Source organism: Lygodium microphyllum, unplaced genomic scaffold (assembly GCF_053477565.2).
Source record: "Lygodium microphyllum isolate KBCC unplaced genomic scaffold, Lygodium_microphyllum_v1.1.10 scaffold_41, whole genome shotgun sequence".
NCBI classification, from domain to species: Eukaryota; Viridiplantae; Streptophyta; class Polypodiopsida; order Schizaeales; family Lygodiaceae; genus Lygodium; species Lygodium microphyllum.
Window position 1 is genome coordinate 935,211 of NW_028229524.1, and position 20,113 is coordinate 955,323.

Genomic DNA, 20,113 nt, shown 5'->3' on the forward strand with positions numbered 1-20,113 from the left:
ACCTTTTGGCGGCTCTTTCCAATGAATGAAAATATGGATAAGCCATCTCCATGGAAAACCTCGTGACCTGATGGTCAACGTGGCAATAATAACATTTATCAATATGCCACTAATTACTTACTGAGATCATCGTAAATTATTAATGCATACATTCCATGATCTCTAAAATATTCTCCCATAGCACAACCGGAATATAGTGCCAAAAATTACGGAGGAGCAGGGTCCAAAACAATAATTGCCACAATGATAAAATATTCCAAAGCACCAGCTTCTGACAGAATCTTAACCAATTATGCCACAGTTGAACGTTTTTATCCAATCGCTACATACACACAAAACAATTTTTCACTATCTCAAGTGCTCTGTGTGTTGATTGCTTTTTCATTCAAGATGATATCAATGGCTATAGCAGTCTTTTCAGCCTATCAGTCACCAATTATCAATTCTCATTAACCACGACCTATAGGAACCAAGCTATCTACTTCTTTTAACCCCATCTACATAGGTTCATGGATGGATTTACGTGCAATAATGCTAGAGGCTTTAACTTCCACATGTCTTCATTCCACTGCACTCAAGGATAGAGTCAAGCTTCTGCCAAAAAAAGTGGTCATAACTGTGCTCTTTAAACCATGCAAAATAGTTGCCTGTTACATGGCTTTCTAACCTAACTTTATTGAAATTTTATTTTATCTGCAAGCTAGCCGCAAAAGAAAACTCCTCTTGTTCGGCCTCTAGCCGAGAACTTACTTTGTGTTTTTTCAAAGTCCATTGTAAATCACTAGAAAGTATAGTCATGCAAAACCCTTTGTTATTGTTCTCCTTTGAAGAGCATAACAAATGCATAGGTTCCTTTCCTTATACCTGGCCTTTATCAAGTGCCTTTCTATTGCTAGATTTTTGACACGTAATATGGGCCCTTTGGCCTCTATTTAGGGCTTTCCTCCCCTTAAAGACCTCGCCATTGTTATCTATAGGTAGTTTGGATCTAGTAATAAAGGGTTCTACTTCACCTCAAGATGTTATTCATTCCCCTTTGCTCAATACGGTAATAAAGAATTCATTTTTTGCAGGCTCCAAAAGATGTCAATCTATTCCATCAAGTCTACTACAAGCAAAAAACATATCTGTGTTTATCTGACAGGACATGGTCTGTTGGAAAAGACTCCAATTCGTTGGCTTTTTCCCTCATCTCGTGGCAAACTAGCAAGCTTGCATGATGATCTTTATCCATCCGGCTTCAATCGTGCTACTCTTGCTACATGCTATGGTTTCAATTTTCCTTGGTGGGTTTTGGTGAGTCTTATGTTTGTATACAATATCAGCTTTGCATTTATTAGCTATAGATAACTTAAAGGCTGCCCCACCTAGACCATCAATAAGTACTCCTAGCGCATCTACTACGCAACCTGGCATAGCCAATCCTATGGGAACATCAACAATGGATTTGGTATGCTTAATCATATCTCCTTCTTTAATGTCAGTATCACTACCAAATATGACATGTGCAATCCATAAACACGTGCAATTCCATCCCCAACCGATATTACTCAACTAGTCTCATCTACTGGTAATTTAGTGTAATAGTCAATAACTCTTCCTTCTGGGATCGTAGATGGTTATTTCGTTGTTCTAGCTTTAGATAATCTCATACTTTCAGCTAGTCTCTAAAAAGATAATAATTAGGATAGTCTATTATATTGATTGCAATTCCAAACATTTATCAAGAGTGGGTGTGAACCAAAGAATTCTTTGAATGTTATTATTAACGGGGCAGACATTACTAATTCTCTGGGAGGTACTAAATGTTTACGCCTAATGGCTTTACGAACATTTTGTTGAATAGAACTCTCCAAATGATTCAAAGCTAATTTGAATTGTTTTTGTAAAAGATCCGCTATAGATTGGACACGTTGATTTTTCAAATGGTCTATATTGTCAAGACTGCCTCTTCTGTAACTTGTTTCAATTAAGTGATCTACAGTTGCTAGCACATCTTGAGGTAGTAAAAAATGTTCCATCTAGGGTACATCAAGATTAAGTCTAGCGTTTGGATTCTGTCAATCGAGTTGTCCCAATTTGCACTTTTTTTGAAAAAAAAATTCCATAATTCCTCAAATATCAATTCTAAAAAGACGAGATTGACATCTACATTAGGGTACAAATGCTTATAAAGCTCCACTAAAGCATCTTTTGATGATTAGATGGTTCCTTTCTGTTTATCTAAGAGGTTCATAAAAATCTTGAGGCATTTCGTAAAATACTTCCTTCATTTAATCCCATAGCTAAAGGTAAAATCAAGATGGACACTTTTCGTTTTCTACTGATACAAACCCATGTTCTATCCCTTTTGTCTATCCCCAGTTTGAATCTTCCCCCCATCTAAAATTATAGTGCTAGTATACGCGGAAACTCCTTTATGGTCTAATTGGCGGTTATAATGGATATCGGGACTCCTTAGTACTTAGTTGATAAGGACCATCGCAATTCCATTGATTACAAACGTTCCTTCGGGATTCATCCAAGGAATGAATCCGAGACATACAATTTATTTATGTATTGATTTGTTCCTCTTCCAGATCAATTGAGCCAGTACATATAGATCAAATAAATATGTGATACATTGATATACAACATCTCTTTCTTTATTTGCAGGTTTTGATCACTGGTATTGCCCAATAAGTAATCAAAATTTAACTTCCTTATTTGCATCTTGGATTTTCGGAAAACAATTTGAGCTCCTCAAACAAATTTTCACAAATGAAACAGTTGAATCCCCTACTTTGGATTCTTCCAGGTTCTGACAATACAAACTTTTTGCTGTCTCCTCCTAATGTTATCTCAAGTGTATCCCTTCCCCATGGTTTTACTTTTTTTTAGCTACTGGGTTTTATGGATGTTATGTTATTATAGGGACCATTTTTTTAATAATATGCAGTATTTGTCAATATATGGGTTATTTTAGCCCCTCACATCACTTCGGTTTTGAAGCAGCTGCTTGGTATTGGCATTTCATGGATGTGGTTTGGTTATTTTTATTTGTTTCTATTTATTGGTGAGGAGGTTTCTAAAAATGCATGGGCCTAGCCTTTCCATCTTCCAAATGAAAGAAAAATAGCCACTAAACCTGCTTAACAAAACAGAAATGCTTCTCTTTCCAAGGCAAACTATCACAATATTTGCTAAAAAAGGAAGGGTTTCCTTAATTAAAAAGGGGGTGACCCTTATGGGCTATTTTTTTGTATGATCAATTGATAGAGAACTAAATACGGGAAAAAATCCTTTGCGATGAGTAACAATAAGATTCTTAAAGAAATCAACATCTAATGCCATGTGACTTCATGGTGGACATAATCTACTAGAATCTCTTCCATCCCTATATGAATATGCGAGAATAGAAGAATACTAAATAAGATCAAACTAGAAATGTTGGTTACTATAAAAAATGGGGCTAGACAAGCTGCAATGCCTTTCTAAACAAGCCAATGGTTCAAGGGTGCTCTAAGAACCTCCATCGTTTCTTTGTTGTATCTATGTGTCTACGCATTTTCACTTATTTGCACGCATTTGAGCGAGGGTAGTTTATCATTGGTTTTTATCTTATCAAGGGAAAGCATAGCCTTTTCTAATAAGATAGTTTCACATTAAGACTTTTCTTTGCTCCATCAGGGGGAAGGGGAGGACTTGAAGAGATCTTGCCTTGCCCATATAACCCAAATCAACAAATCGATAGAAAATAGGGATCATTCTCATCCATGACTGATTTCTATAAAATATATATTTGCATGCTGGTTTGTATGTTCCTTTTTTGTGCCTATTATTAGTTTAATAGAGTGATTTTTTTCCTTCTGCTTTTATTTCATAGCAAGCAAATGTCAACTAACAAATTACTTCTTTTCTATGGAAAAAACTATGCTAGGTTGGCCAAGAAAGCTAGCAAATTCTGCACCCACTGGAAAGAGAAAACAACTTACTATTTTGTCTCATTCTCAAAGGCAAGAATGCTCTTGAATAGCTAAAGCTAGTGCTTTCAACTAAAATTCCATTTTTAATGCAACAAAGCATATACTGTTTGTTCATATAGCGGTGCACAATGTTTTATCATCTCATTTAGAAATGATTGTGCAATCATTTCTATATTTGAACGCAAGCTAGACAATAATAGTTCATGTTATTCCTTGGATTCAAACCATAAATCCTCCTAAATAGTAAGAAAATGCTACAAATTTGTTTAAATGACTTCGATTCTTGCCTTGGAAGTGGTTTTAACAAAGTTGCTTAAAGTATTTTAACAAAAGAGAACAAAACCCACTAGACGAACGACAATCGATATTTCCTCATCGTACATCGATATTCATCCTGAACTCAAAACACTAAAAATTAAAATGGAAAATAAAAAGTAACTCACGCATAAATTTTGCTTATATTCCTTTGCCCTTTTTCCTCTATTTTGGATATTCATGAAAGTTTGCTGGCGAGCTAGTGGACATAGAAAAGGACAAGCATATTTTTAGACTCATTTCGAGGTAAAAGGTTTGCAAAAATGCAATAGCATTTATTGCACCAATACAACAAAAACAATATGGAAAGCAACAGTGTTTCATTCAAAAGGGCTCTGAGTGCATATAAAGCTTCTAGCCTAGTCAGACGACAAATACATTGGCTAGGGTTGCTAAAAGTGAAAGTGCCTAGCTTTCATTTCGCTTAATAAAAAATAGAAATAAAAATCCGAATGTAAATAATATTTTTCAATATTAGAAGTTTAGGTAAACCTTTTTTTTTGGCTTCCATTACAAGAAAAATTCAAACTAGTAATAAAGTCGAATTCTCATTTTCAGATTATTTCCCACCATTGTAATGTTTAAGCAAAAAATCATAAGTACAAATGCACTGATTATGTAAATTGTTTATCTCTTGTCCACAAAAATAAGCTCTATTTCATTTCTAACAGCGCTAACGCATTTAAAGCACTCTCTGCTACTATAAACACATTTTAGTTATGCCTAGGCCTCATGAGTTCACTGAAAGCATGTTTTGTCCTTGTAGATGTACCGGTTGAGAAGTTAGGTAGAAGACTTTTATGGTGTATGGTTTGCGTTATTAGAACCGAAGGCAACCTGGTGAAATTTTGTGTTTGTGCCATTTTATTAAAAATGTTTATATGGCAATAAAGTAAGGTAAATAAGCAGAAACGAGAGTACAGATAGATTGTAATACTCTCGGATACACTAAGGAAAAACCAGTTTTTAGGCCTTATTCTTGCTTATTTGCAAATATACGTTGTAAAAAACCAGCTTTGCTAGCCTTATTATTGTCGACATTACTTTTGTTGATTAACTGGCCAATCTTATTTTCTGCAAGTAACTTTTCGTTATTGTCTTCTACTACTGGATTGAACTGATTTAACATCAGTATGTAGAGGACCAGAACATGCCATTGAGGCAAAGATGAGCATTCATCTTAGAAAGTTCATATGTTTTTGTTCAATAAATCTACATAGTTTAATGACTTAAACCATTACAGATAGAAGGATTTGAACCTTCATGACTAAAGCACTAGAACCTAAACCTAGCATGTCTACCAATTTCATCATATCCATAGGCAATCTATGCAGTAATAGCTAATAAGAACCTAAAATTTTGTTCATTAGATAGGACCAATGCTTTAAACAAAAAAAAAAGTTAATGTCTCGTCCAATGCGCCTGCTGCTAGAAAAGTTGAAATACTATCTCAGTCTCCTTGACTGACTCGTTTGTTAGCCTATTAAGAAAGAAAACGCCATGTAAGCCTTTAGAAAAGATAACTTCGTTCATAAACGACGCAAAACACTCTTAGGAGTAAAGGACAAACTGCATGAGAATGACAACTTATTTGTATGTAGCATGATTGTGAATGGAGAAGGATTTGAACTTTTGGTCTTTTTACAAATACCTTGATTTTCAAGATTTCTCAGACATCCATTCTTTGTATTTCGCCAAAACTTGCACTTAAAATTGGCCATAATTGACTATACTGTCAAAAAACCATTCTAATGAAAGTATATAGGAACAAGCTTTAAAGAAAAAAAGAAAATAGTGTTCTATCAATCGAATCAAATCTTTTCCTAGCAAAGTGAAAGAAGTTAATATGTCTTTTTTGCCATTCAAGATCCCACAATAGCTAGGTCTGTCATTGAACTTATTGCCCTGATTTAATGGCTGGATTGTTTGCTTAGTTTCGGGCACTTTGCTTTTGGTTAACTGAAGCACTTATGTATGTTTTATTACTATTACCTTATTATGTATTTAATTTTTGATTTTTTATGAAACGAGGTTTACATTAAGGACTAAGTGAGTAGCAAAGGATGCTGCTTACTTTAAAGTTATTGGCTTTGGCATTGCAATTAGTTTTTAATTTAGTGTAGCTACTATTTTTCTGTTAATGTGTTATTGTTTCTTGAAACTTTTTCATATCCTCCTTTTAATTTTCTCCAAGCTATTTTAGTTCCCATTCTCGTTTTACATCTTTTAGCTTACTCAGATCTTTTTATAGTAACCTGGTTTTTGTTAACATAAAAACTTAAGATATGATTGTAAAAATACTATTTTTTGATGCAATTACAAAATTAATTGTGTTGTTTTCGTCAGTTTCCAGAATTTTTATTTTTTAAATTAGCCAAGGATATGCAAACCATTTATACCAATTAAGGCATAGAAAAGAGATTTCAGCAGATACTTAAATATGGCACATATGCACACATGGAAACCAAGTGAAACAAAAAGGGTTTTGTTATAAATTAAAGACTTCCTCCCAACACTCCAAAATAAGCTACTAAAAGCAAACAACCACATTCGATTCCTTTGTGGTCGATCTGAGAGAAGTGCGAATGAAACTAGAATATCCCTATCCATTGACGATTCAATCCCTTATTATTTTATCTCTTCTTTGTTATTGCAATAGATTAATCATCCGTGTCGATAGAACTTGTAAAGCATCTACTTCATTTCCTTTCTGTCTCATAAAAAATGGAATCAATGGGTTATTTATATACATTTAGGGACATTTGTTTTTGAAAACATTACATGTAGCAAAAATAACATAAAGTTATTTGCTTGCACATCGAGCATAAGTTTCTTAATTTCAAACTACTAAGTGAAGTGGTCTTAAACAATTAATTGTGATAGAAGATCTTGTAGCTATCCTTGTGGTTGGATGTTGGGGGAATAGTTTAACATGGTAGAACAGTGGTCTCCAAAACCATTGGTTAAGGGTTCAAGTCCCTTTTCTCTCGAGCACTCAATTCAACAAATAATAGTATCTAATAGAATATGAGCTACATAGTGTAAAGAAAAAATTAATGAAGATCTTCTAATGCCTAGCTTAATTGGATGAAGTGTAACTACTCACTTTTTTTAAAAAAAGTGAACCTATATGATGTAAGATAAGCAAAAGTACATTAAAGTATAAATTGATCAAATTTATTTATTTGCAAAAACATAAACTAGAAAAGCATGTTGTTAATTCTAAACCATAAAAGCAGAATCATAAATTAACTTTTTATCATGATTTTATTGCATCCATTCATTTGTTAGTTATTGTAATGTCTCCTCCCCTCCCCCCGTAACCCCGTACTAACCCCTCCATAGGAACTCCCCCCTTTTAATTTTTTCAAATTTTTTTATCCCTCTCCCTCTCCCCGCCGACAATACGTTGGGGAGAGAGAGAGAGGGAGTGAAGTGGGAGAAGGGGGGGCATGCAGCCCCCCAAGTGGTGATGGACAACTACGCCCCCCCCTATAAAGCTTTCCCCCCCTCCCTAGTACAGACAGTCCCCCCCGTCAGAGATGCTACGCCCCCCTTTGTTGCAGCACAAGTGGCCCTCCTCCCTGGTGTCCACACGTTGAGCACCCCCCACCCCCCCCAATTCGTTTGACAGCTACGCCCTCCCCCCGTGAACAATGTGGAGATAAGGAGGAGAGAAGAAGAAGGAGTGGGAGAGAGAAGAGAAGAAGAGGGAGAGAAGGAGAAGGAGAAGGAGAAGGAGAAGGAGAGAGGAAGGAGTGGGAGAGAGAAGGAGAAGGAGAGAAGAAGAAGGTGTGGGAGAGAGAAGAGGAGAAGAGGGAGAGAAGGAGAAGGAGAAGGAGAGAGGAAGAAGGAGTGGGAGAGAGAAGGAGAAGGAGAGAAAAAGAAGGATTGGGAGAGAGAAGAGAAGAAGAGGGAGAGAAGAGAGAAGGAGAAGGAGAGAAGAAGAAGGAGTGGGAGAGAGAAGAGAAGAAGAGGGAGAGAAGGAGAAGGAGAGAAGAAGGGAAGGAGAGAGAGGAGGGAAGGAGAGAAGAAGTGAAGGAAAGGGAAGGAGAGAGAGAAGGGAAAGAGGAGAGGGAGAGAAGAAGAGAAGGAGAGTGAGAAGAAGAGAAGAAGGAGAAGAAGAGAGAAAGAAGTAGAAGAGGAAGAGGAGAGAGAGAGAGAAGAAGAGAAAAAGAAGAAGAAGAAGAAGAGAGAGAGAGAGAGAAAGAAAGAAAGAGAGGGAGTGAGAGTTAGTGAGTAACTTCAAGGAGCCACACTCAAACCTCCCCCTTGGCGAAGGACCCCCATCCAGTGATCTTTCCCAGTCGAACCTGTCGTCCTGAAATCCGTCGAGGTTCGGACTCTGTCCAATCTCCGCGGGGCAAATGGCTCCCAAGAAGAAAGTAGCAGGAAGCGTAGGTGCCAAAGCTACCGTTGGTACCGGTAATGCGGGAGAGGCAAGCGGAGCGACCAATGTGACGAATACCCCTACGATCACAAATCAAACCCAGGTTCTTTAAGCTTTTTAATTAATTACATTTTATTTATCGTGAAAGAAATGAAGGGGTTAGCTACGTGCATGGAACACGGACGAGGCTTAGGTGCTAGGTTGCATGCGCGAAATGATAGAGTATGGAGTTCATATAAGTTTATATGCATGAAATGATAGCTTTTACACACATAAATTGATAAGATTTTTGCATTATTTCACATAAAATAATAGCTTTTAAACCAGTTCAGTGCATGAATAGTCATTTAGAAATCATACTTCACAATCATGACTAAAAGAAACACATGAAATGATAGATTCCGATGGATAGAAACCTAGACCTTCATGAGATCCAGTGCATTAGGAATAAGTATAATTTCCTACGATTGTTTTATAGATCCTGCTGTGGACTATCGCAAATGGATACGCTTCTAGCTTATTAATGGAAGTTGGTGACCTAACCCTAAATGGATTGTTGACCCAAGTTATGCTTGGTTGTTTGAAAAGGTTGTAAATCTCTAGTACAAGTGTTTTGATACATTCAAGTTAAATTCTGATTGTGCATGCAATGGGATTGCGATGCCTTGAAGCAAGAGGTTGTGCATTCAACTGTTTGTTAATGTGGTTTGGATGTTAACCCAAGTGGGGGGGTGTTTGATGATTGCATGGCCAGGTCTGAGATGACTGATTGCCATGGAAACAAAAGGGATGTTTTCCCTAGTGATTGTTTTTAAGCTGGGTGCTTTAGCTATGGTTGATTTCCTAAAGGGATAATTAAGGAAGGATGGTGCTAGCTACCCCCCGCGAACTGCCAAACCCTAACCAAGGGGGTTGTGAATCCATGTCGAGAATGTGGACCGAACCCGCCATGAGAGGTCTCTCCATTGAAATTATTTGGCATAGGAGGATGCTTGGGTGCTAGTGGGGGCTCTGGCCCCATAAATCCCAATGCCTCCAGGCCCTACACAAGTGTTCTACGTAACTCGAGATGGGATCTTGAGGCCTTGATACTAGTTACAAGGCGGAATCTTAGTAGGATAAACCTTCGGGTTTTTATTGCCGGAAGATGGAAGGATTTTTCCCCGGAGGCAGAAAGGAACACTTAATTCTCCTGTATGGGCGGGAGACAAACATTAACCTAAAGATAAGTTAAGGAAGTGTTTGATCTTGTTTTATCTTGCTTTCGTGTTAGCGCCCTAAATTACGTAAAGGAACCTGTGATTAACGAGTTAATTAAGGAAGCTGCTTTTATGTGTCAGCATAATGCGATAGGTAATTAGATAACTAAAACAACCCCCGAGGGAAGCGTGGTGGATGTGACCAATGGGTCTATCCAATGGAAGGGTGGTCTCAATTAGTTGAGAGCTTTCCTCAAAGAAAATGTTAACGAGGAATGTTAGGAAGACCCAATTACAAGGAACCCGGACTTTAGGTCGATCCTAGTGGGAACGGCCGGATAAGTTCCATTGCGGGCAGACTCGAGAGACCCTAGTTGGCAAACCCCGTGTCATTCCTTGGGAGTGCCGAGTGGCATCTTCTAGATATATCTCTTGATGGACTGCTTAGATGTGTCCCGCAATTTGAGGAGCATTACAATTATCCTTTGTGGTTTTTGTTGCATTGTTATCTTAAAATCCTTTTTTTGTGGTTTTTGCTGCATTGCTATCCCAAAGTCTTCTGTTCATTGTCATCTTGATGCATCCATATGGTGTATTAGTTTGAATGGTAAACACAAAATAAGTTAATGAAAAGAATGTTTTTTCAATAACTGGCTCATAATGGTGAAACCAACTGTTTCTAAGAATAATGGCCATACCATGGGAAGTCGTGAAAACTTCTCTCCCTTTGTTGCTAGAAAACCAACACTTAAACAATCCAGGATCCCACCGGCTCTTGTTCCCACTCTAAGGTCCTCCGGAACCTCGTTCTTAGGAAATCCTTCTCATAGCTACAAGCTAGCTCATTTAACCCCATAACAATTGATTTTAAAAATGAGAGCACGATTGTTAATGCTAACATGCCGGTTCTCACCTTGGCCAAATCCATCCCGAACCCTGATTAAGCCATTAAATGCTAATCAATTGGCATCTACCTTATTTTATGATTGTCTTGGTTACTATGATGCCTGTACACCTAACTATAATGGAATTAAACCCTTGACCAATACAAAAATTATGGCTTTAAAGCAAAGAATAGGGCGCTCCCCATAAAGCAGATCCAGGCTACTCAACAGAAACTTGATTGAAGAGGCCATGTCGCAAGCTAAATTAGTATATCATAGGTTTGGATTCAATACTGATCTAGTTTTTCCTACCAAAAAAAGCCATGAACAAGCAGTTCCATTGCAAATTTAGGGACAATCGCATTAAAAATAGGGCTGTACATAGAAAGAAAAACACAGGTTGCTCAATATGAGAAAAAACTTGTTTACCCTTTTTCTTTCAATAAAACAAAGTGAGGTTGGGAAAAAGGAAGGATAGAAAATTAAGTAAATAGAATGGCAGGATGAGGACTCTGCAACCATGTTTATAGCAATTTCTATACCAACTGTTGGCATAGCCAACAACCGATAATCTTTGTTTTTTTAGGTGCTGAATAACAAATCTTGACTTTGGAGACAAAGCTCCTTTTTTCAAGAAATTTCCAAATCAACAAGATAGGTGCATGAGCAATGCAGCCAACGTGGTTGATTTTCCATCTCATGCCTTGCTAGCTAGGCTAGCCTACTGCCATTTCCTACACTTTTTGTTATCCTTGAAAGTAGGCAAATTGTGGAGAATTTATTGTTCCACGATAATACTGCAGAGCCCAGCTTGCTGATGCGCAAAAAAGAGAAAGAAAAAGGGCATCGGATGTTTCTAATGATCCTGCTGAGTCATCCTAACCATTCCCCTCACCAATTTGGTCATTGGAAACCAATTCTGGAGGGGAGAGATTTAGATCCAGTGGTGTTTTAATGCCAAATTGTCACTTCCAACAAAAAGTAACCAATTCTTCTGTCTTTTGCATACTATCTTGACACAAAATATCATAAATATATGTAAAAAATTTTAATGAATAACAGACAAAGCAAAGCCTTTAACTTGCGTTTACTACTTTGTTAGCATTACAGATGAAGGTAAAGATTTGAATGTTCTCTTAATGTGAAATTGTTTTTGTTCAATAGCAACTAAACTCTGTTCTTTTACGATCACTCAAATCAAAGAGCCGTATGATAGGCAACTATCTAGTACAGTTTAGAGAGCACTTGATTATATGATGCAAGTGACATAGCTTTGGCTGGCATCAAGTAACTTTTCACTTTATTTATGTTTCTATGATGGCTTAAGAACACGCTTATCCTTTAGCCGTAGAAAGACTTTGTAATTGTGAGGTACCATTATGAGCCTAATATATATGGGTGTTATTTTGTGAAATAACTTGAATTTTGAATCACTTACTTGCTTCAACTACTTATGCGATGGATGTGGGAGCATTAATTCTCTTTCCATGGGCTTTTGAGGAATGAGAGAAACTTCTCGAATTCCATGAAAGAGTTTCGGGAGAGCCATGATGTATACTAGCTACATATGACTAGGTGGAGTGGCACAAGATTTGCATTTGGGCTTGGGTGAAGATATTTTTTTATTCACATAAAAATTTTCTTCTCGTATTGACAAATCAGAAGAGATGTCAACCAATAACCATTTCTAGAAATAATGATTAATAGACATTGGCACTATCACTACACAACAAGCCTTGGATTGGGGATTTGGTGGTGTAATGTTAAGAGGTTGTGCGATAGGAAGACATCGATTACGATATGGAAAAAGTTTCTATTGGGTAACAATTTTGTCTAACCCTATTCAAGCACGCTTCGATTGTAAAGGCTTAGTGTGATGCCTTGATAATAATGTCTATTTAGATGAAAGCTAGGGCAAGCCGAAGGAAGGATAGCACAAGCAAATGTGTACATGCTCAGTAAAGCATGACCAGCAAAACTAGGCTATGGCTATCTTAGAGAAGTCGGTGTACTGTGAACGAATCACCTTTAGCCTCTGGGCACGTCAAAACCGCATAGGTTCACCAGGGTGGAGCATGGTCCGTTGAAATTGGAATAGGGTAGATGCTATTGATGAAACGTGGCAAGCCTATATCCATATAGATGTCCTATGTATAAGGTTAAATACATCATGAGATATAGGTAGAGGAAAGCTCAAAGACTAAAGGTTGGGACCCATTGTGTGATTTTCTTTTTCGACATCAAATTAGATAGGAAGATAGTCTATCTGACTAAAGAAAATTAGGCTTTCATTACGGATCGATTCAAGCAAAAAGAAAGGCATAAAAGGTTTAGCCACAGAGTGTAATTGAGTGAAACAATGCTAAATAATTCTTCAACCTCTGATTGCAAAATATGTAAACTTAAGAAAAAGACTTAGTGGATCACTGAGAGATCCCATCCATTGTCAAATTTTGTATCGCAACATAATGGTTGTTGCCGCAAGTATAGCATGTGTTTTGGTTTTGGGGTCAATTCCTTATGGCTATAAACCATATAGCCAGTAATGTGAGGTCAATAAATAGATCTTTGCTGCTTATGTTGGCAAAAAAAGACTCAAATGAGCTAAAGACAGGCATTGCAGGAAATGGTAAATTGGATTTTTGACTAGAATTTGTTGGCTACTATAAGCAGGTGTTCATATATAGACTAAGAATGTTTCTGGTTTCTAAGCGCCTGCTCGTAAATATGTCATAGGATTGAGAATGCATATGAGACGTATGAAGGGTATTTTCCATGTATGGTTCTTAGGAAGGGAAAGCCAAATAAAAGGGCCCATCTACTTCAATCGAGAGTATGTCGGGATCCGTGAAAAGTAGCACCTTATGATGTTTATGACTAATCGGATTTTGACATATCAGTAGGTACTAGGGGAGATTGTTATGATTGTTATTGCATTTGTATTGAAGAAATGTGACAAAGTATTCTAATTATTGTGTAATGCTTTAACTAGATTCTTTGACATGATTAGAGTTGGTAATCGTAAGTTATGTCCTCTGTCACGGCCTTAAATGAAGTAATTCATGGAATCTTTGATCTATCACCTTAAACTTTATATAGAAGTGTTTTCTATACCCGCTTCTTTCACCCATACTGCAGTTGAAGCATTTAAAGGGAAATTTGGCACATTTTTGGTTAGTAACGAAACCAATTGTTCCTATTGCCATAAAATAAGAGCGCATGTCTTTTCTCATTTACAAGGACTTCATTTTATGTCCAAATATTACATGCTAGCTTATGTACTCACCATTATAGGTACTTAAGATATTGTATTTGAAGAAGTAGATAGATAGAGGTACAACCTTTGAAACTAAGAATATATCTAGCATTTAGCGGCTTAGTCTTTGAGGCCTTTGCCATGGTTTAAGTTTTTTTTTATCTAGCACCATGTTATAATATAATATAATAAGTGCTGACAACGTGTCGGCGCCTTTACCGAGGGGCCTACTCGATTTAAAAAAACACTAGAATCTAGTTGTTGCAACAGATAAGCAAATAATTCTATACTTTCTTCATATATCGGCCTCCCTTCACAGTCCTTTAGACTACTTAGCTAATATATGGCACAAGAAAGACAACACAAACTTTGAAGTTTGCTGACAACCAATTGAGCTTCTTTCATACAAGCCTTACTTTAAAAAACAAAACTAAAAGGGTCTGGAAGAGTCATCAGAATAAAGATTTATGGTTTTGGCACCCAAAAGAAAATGATCCTTTACAAATAAGCAATTCCATCTATGCCATTGTGGGCTCAAATGAAATACCCAATAATGGGAAATTTTTAGTTTTTTTTTGTATTTATTTAGTAGAGACCTCCTTCAAGAAAAAAATAAGTCTTTGCAAATTCCTTACAGAAGGTAAAGTTAAATAGTCTAGGCCTGATTTGCCCATAAGATACCATCAGCTCTATTTGGCAGCCTGCAATCATTTCAAACACATGCGTGCATGCTTCACTATCATTTCAGTAACTTGTAGTGTTTTGTGGCCTTTTTATAAATGTTCACTATTGCCAATGAATCTTTTTTTCTAGAACCAAAATGATTATCCCTGTCCAATGGGTTTGCATTCATCCCTAGACGTCAAGTACTCTCTTTTCTTGCCATTTTTGGTAGCCGTCAACTGTAATCCATGCACGTTATTCGCACCCAAAAACGATAAGAGATTCATTATGGTAACCTTTTCGGGGTTCAAGCTTAAGAGCACACTTATCCATATGGGCATTCAATAGTATATATTTGGAAAAGAATATAATGTTAATTACTTGGGATATCTCTTCAATCCTAGATAGCTCATTAAACAAGTTCAAGCTTCATGGCTATGCTTACACACTAGGCTATTTCCTTTTGAAAGCTTTGTGGAATCTATTTGTGTTCAAACCGTCGCCCCAAAAGGGTTTATAGCATAAGGCCCTTGCTTGAGAAGACGCTAGCTTTTACGAAAAGTGAAAGCCTAACGAATGTCAGATAAGAAGCTTTGCACCTCATTAAAATCATATTAGCATATTCTCCTATAGAAAATAAAACAAACCTTGAGCTTTGGCGATATTATTGATGAATTTTATGATAAGAACGACCAACTTTAGGGATTGATTTGTAAATGAAATAATTGCTTTAAACTGTTAGGATGCTTAAAAGGTGGTTAAAGTATTATGTAAAGTTAAGAAAGATCCATAACCATATTTCTTTTTCAATAATGCAAATGCAAAAAAAAAAAAAAAAGTTATATGTAATCATAAGCAAAAGGGAAGAATATCTACGCTCATAGATATGTTTTCAAGACACTCTATATCTCTATTGGTTTGGATTGGTTCATTTACATGCTCTGTTCTGCCAGGATTTAAGCATCAAATCCTCTAAATATAAGTTAAAGTTTGATCACTTTACCTAAGAAAAAGCCATGAATATTAAGAATCAATGCTAAAATGAAGCTGAACACAAAGACCAAATGCTGGACTATGATCCTTCCTTTTCAATTTGACTTTTTGAACACAATTTTATGGAGTCAATCCCTTTGCAAAACTGGGATATATTTGAGCCATAAGATCACGATTAAGAATAAGTTTTTGAGGAAGAGGTATCTCTTTGGGATCAACTCATGCATCTAAAAGCTAGTTGATGGCTAAAGAAACTACTTAAGACTATTTTAGTACCACTATTTTGACAAGAAATACAGATATGAGGACTGACTATAGATAAAGACTTATAAGTTTTCTTGGGTTTGGCTATTAAATTAGAACACAAAAGAAAGACAACTAGACAACATAACTTTAATAACATATGAATACTGGGAATGCTTAATCCAAAACTCAACGTTCTATTCCTGCCATGCCAATCATAAACAATTATTCTTCCAAAAATTAACATTCTATTATAGACAATTAGACAACATAACTTTAATAACATATGAATACTGGAGATGCTTAATCCTAAACTTAACATTCTATTCTTATCATGCCTATCATAAAGAATTTTTCTTATTTCTAAGAAAGTTGGGCATTGCCTAAGAAACTAAAAAAAGAAAACTTTTGGTTCATAATAAAGTGATTATAATTATTATACAAGAGGTCATCCCATTTGCATATCTATTATCTCGGATAGCACAAGAGCTCCTACAGTAACTGCTATGGCGTTGTGGCCTTGTTTACATATTTATTACCTCGGTACGAGAGCTTTACAGTGTAACATTGTATTACGGTTTTATTTACATATCTATTACCTCGGATAGTGCGAGTGTTCTATAGTATAATACTGCTATGGATGGCTAAACGGTCTTGTTTGCGTACCTAGTTTCCTTGCTAGCTACAAGGCTATTTCTACATTTTTTCTTCGTGGATTGAAACAAATCTAAGACGTTAGGAAATGAGCAAAAGCTTTTGCCATCCTATGAATTTCTTCCCTCTTTTGTACTGCACTACCAAAATTTCTGGCAACATCCATTGATTCATCACTCAATCTTAAAGCCATACTTCGACCTAAACATTTTCGACACATAATCAATAACCATCTAATAGCCAAATCTTTTCCTTGTGCAGGTACGACTTCAATAGGAATCTGATAAGCCGATCCACCCACACGTTTGGATTCCGTTACAACATCGGGAGTCACCTCACGTACGACTTGTCATAATAGACAATGGATTTCTATTGGTCTCCCACCTAATTTGCCTCATAGCCTAATAAAGAATCTGATAAGCCAATGATTTTTTTCCATCCTTCATGATTCAATCAACCAGCATGTTTACCAATCAATTCCGATAAATCGGATCCAATTCCATGGTTCTCTTTTTTTCCACTATGATGCTCCAATGTAACATGAGTTTGTATATATGTCTTTTGTCTCCTATCCCAATTGTCTTTTACTTAAAACTTTATTTTGGCTTTTTGACTCCATATTATAGGGTGGATCTTCTGGCTAGTTGGAGATCTCCCTCCAAACCGCACGTACGGCTTTCGTTAGATGCAGCTTTTCATATGATTGAATAGAGCAAATCAAAGTAATTTTGAAGTACCTCAAAAAATCATATTTACTCATTAGGCATCGAGTATCTATTTCCTCTTCCTTCTCCTAGGACTATCTACTCATCATTTCTCTAGGAATAGAGAAAGATCAAAGTCTAGAAATAGAAAAGAGAAAATCTTGCATTTAATTCATCTGACTCAAAATGTCTGTGGGTTTCTCAATTTGATTACAAAATGCTAAAAAAATCTTTGGGGAATCTCTGTAATGGTAGTCTGAACCCGTTCCAAAAGAGAAAAGACATTTGAAGATCTTCACGATGGGTGTCCAGGTGAGACTCAACCTATTAAAGAGTAAGACCTTGGACACCAAATGGTTTCACACAAATAGATGGATAATAATCCATTTTTGCCATAGCATGCTTCAGACCCCTATCAATACTTTTATTCTTGGGTCAATTGTACACTTAACACATTAAAATAACCAATTCAAAATCATTATAATAATAATAATTACAACCATACCCAAAACTATCAAAATCGCAGCGTAGCTAAAGAAACATGAATGGCAGTCCTTGAGACAATAATCATGGTTCTCTACACATTAATTATTACATATAGAACTTATAGGAAACTAGAGTGGAGGGATCGGACCTCCTCTTAATGTTAGTTCATACCATTTCATACAAAAAAACTACAAACAATCAGGTTAGTGAAAACTGGAACACAATAATAGATAAATCATCAATTATTGGTGAAGAGGGTTCAACAGCAAAATCTAATATTGAATACGAAGATATATTATCAAAGCCTAGTAAAAATACCTTAATAAATTATGATATGGCTAAAGCAATTATTAGTAAGATGAAACATAAGAACTTGAAACCTGGGAAAAGGTACCAATATGTACAGGAAATATGTAATCGTCTTAAGGAAGCGAAAACAAAACTTGACAACAATAAAATGACTTAAAGCTCTAAGGACAAATTTCTCAAAGAATTGAAACTAAAGATTGAAAAATTGACTCTTCTTTTTCATGAAAAAACAATCTATAAAACCTCATGAAATTTGTTTGATAAACTAATGTGTGAAAAAGGAAGTTAAAATAGGACATTTAATATGAGAAATTATTTGATATAAAAGATCAAGGATGATTATATTGTAGATGTTTGCACAATAGAAATATTAGTAATATATGCACTAGGCCTAATATTCAATGATATAGCTAATAATAATCCTATAATGAAAGCGGCTATGGTTATAGATAAATTAGGAAGTATAGTGTTAAAAGAAAGAGTTGTATGAAAACAGAGATGTACAGTTTACATGAGGAAGATCTTATTGATGACAATGATAGTCAGTTTGATAGTAGTATCAACATATATGAGAAATGCAAAAAGTTAGGTGGATGTATTTTAAACTATCTAATTGATAGGGAATTGTTAGAAATAGCTGAAAACCCCTTGCAACAAAAAGCAGGTTCTAGTAAGACCTTTCAAAAAAAATCATTACATGTGAAGTGAATATACAACCTTAATTTGAAACTAGTGAAATTGAATTTACAATGATTGTTCCACCTATACCATGGCATGTAGAAACAAAAATAGAGAATAAAAAAGGTAAGACATTGGTTACAGCATTAAAGCGGAGGATATTTGATTGATTCTGTCGATGTGTATTATCATTATCATTTGCTGAGCAGTAAGAACCTAGAACTGTTTAACCTCCGAATGACAGCCCAATCAAAACTAGATTACTTGCCCGTTATTTCACATCTTCAATTAGTAGGGTTTAGGATTGATTTAAGTGTCTTGGATTTCCTGAAAAAGTATAAGAATAAACTAATTAATGCTAGATTGCTATTAGATGTTGATTATATATATATATATATATATATATATATATATATATATATATATATATATATATATATATATATATATATATATTCTGATGAATTTGTGTTTGCCTACATGAACTCATCATTCAGTATCCAAACTAACTTTAATCTTACCCCTCTCCATCTCCTGAGACAGCATCATTACCACATGTTGCTGCTCACTCCAGATATCCATCATCTGGGTCTTCTCTTTATCCCAGCAGTTCATCGGCTATCCTCCTACCTTGCTCAACCATAGAGCACTATTGGTAGGCTTCTACAATCCGCTCTAATAAATCTTTAGTGGTTTGCGCACAACTTTCAAGCTCTACCCAGTGCAGCTTCCTTTCACCTCCTCCCGAGCATTCCTCAGGTCGTCTTGTAGGCTTTCTGTGGCTTTGTTGACAGCCTTATCCCTCATTTTTTACGAGACTTCTATTTCTCTCTCCAACCTTTCTTGTTCTTCCATTGCCATCCACAGCTGGAGTACCAGGGCATCCTCTTGTTCTTGGTGTCGTTCTCTTGGTGCTTAGTCTCGTTCTTGTGGGCTTCCCTGTAGTTCTGCATGCATAGCTTTCACCATGCCATCCACCACTGCTAGAGCTCAGCATATTGCTAGATGAGCCACTTGCGGTCCCGCTGCTCCACCACCAAGTCTTGGGCTTCATCTTCTAGTCTTCACCTTAGGCAATCTTTGTTTTCTTGAGCCTTCTTTTCTTGGGTACTGAGTTGCTCTTTCAGGCTCCGAATTTCTTTCTGATGCTCAGAGGCTTGACATGTCATCTCTAGTCGTAGGGCTATGGCAATCTCTCTTTTGGCCTCTAGCTCCACAGCAGCACCCTTTTTCTCTTCCTTGTCCCTCTCTATCTGGGCTAGGAGCTCTGCCACATAGATGTCATAGTCCGCGACTACATCATTGGCAGTGTTGTGGTGGACGCTTCCAGCTTTTCCTCTTTGGGTCCTACTTAGATTCCACGTCTGCCACCCC

General features: G+C 36.4%; 1 non-coding gene across 1 annotated transcript; it reads left to right on the plus strand.

Annotated features, from left to right (window-relative positions):
- Positions 1–7,196: 7,196 nt before the first annotated feature.
- Positions 7,197–7,270, plus strand: TRNAW-CCA (transfer RNA tryptophan (anticodon CCA)). Its single transcript has one exon. It is a non-coding gene; the product is annotated as a tRNA-Trp (tRNA).
- The last annotated feature ends 12,843 nt before the right edge of the window (positions 7,271–20,113 follow it).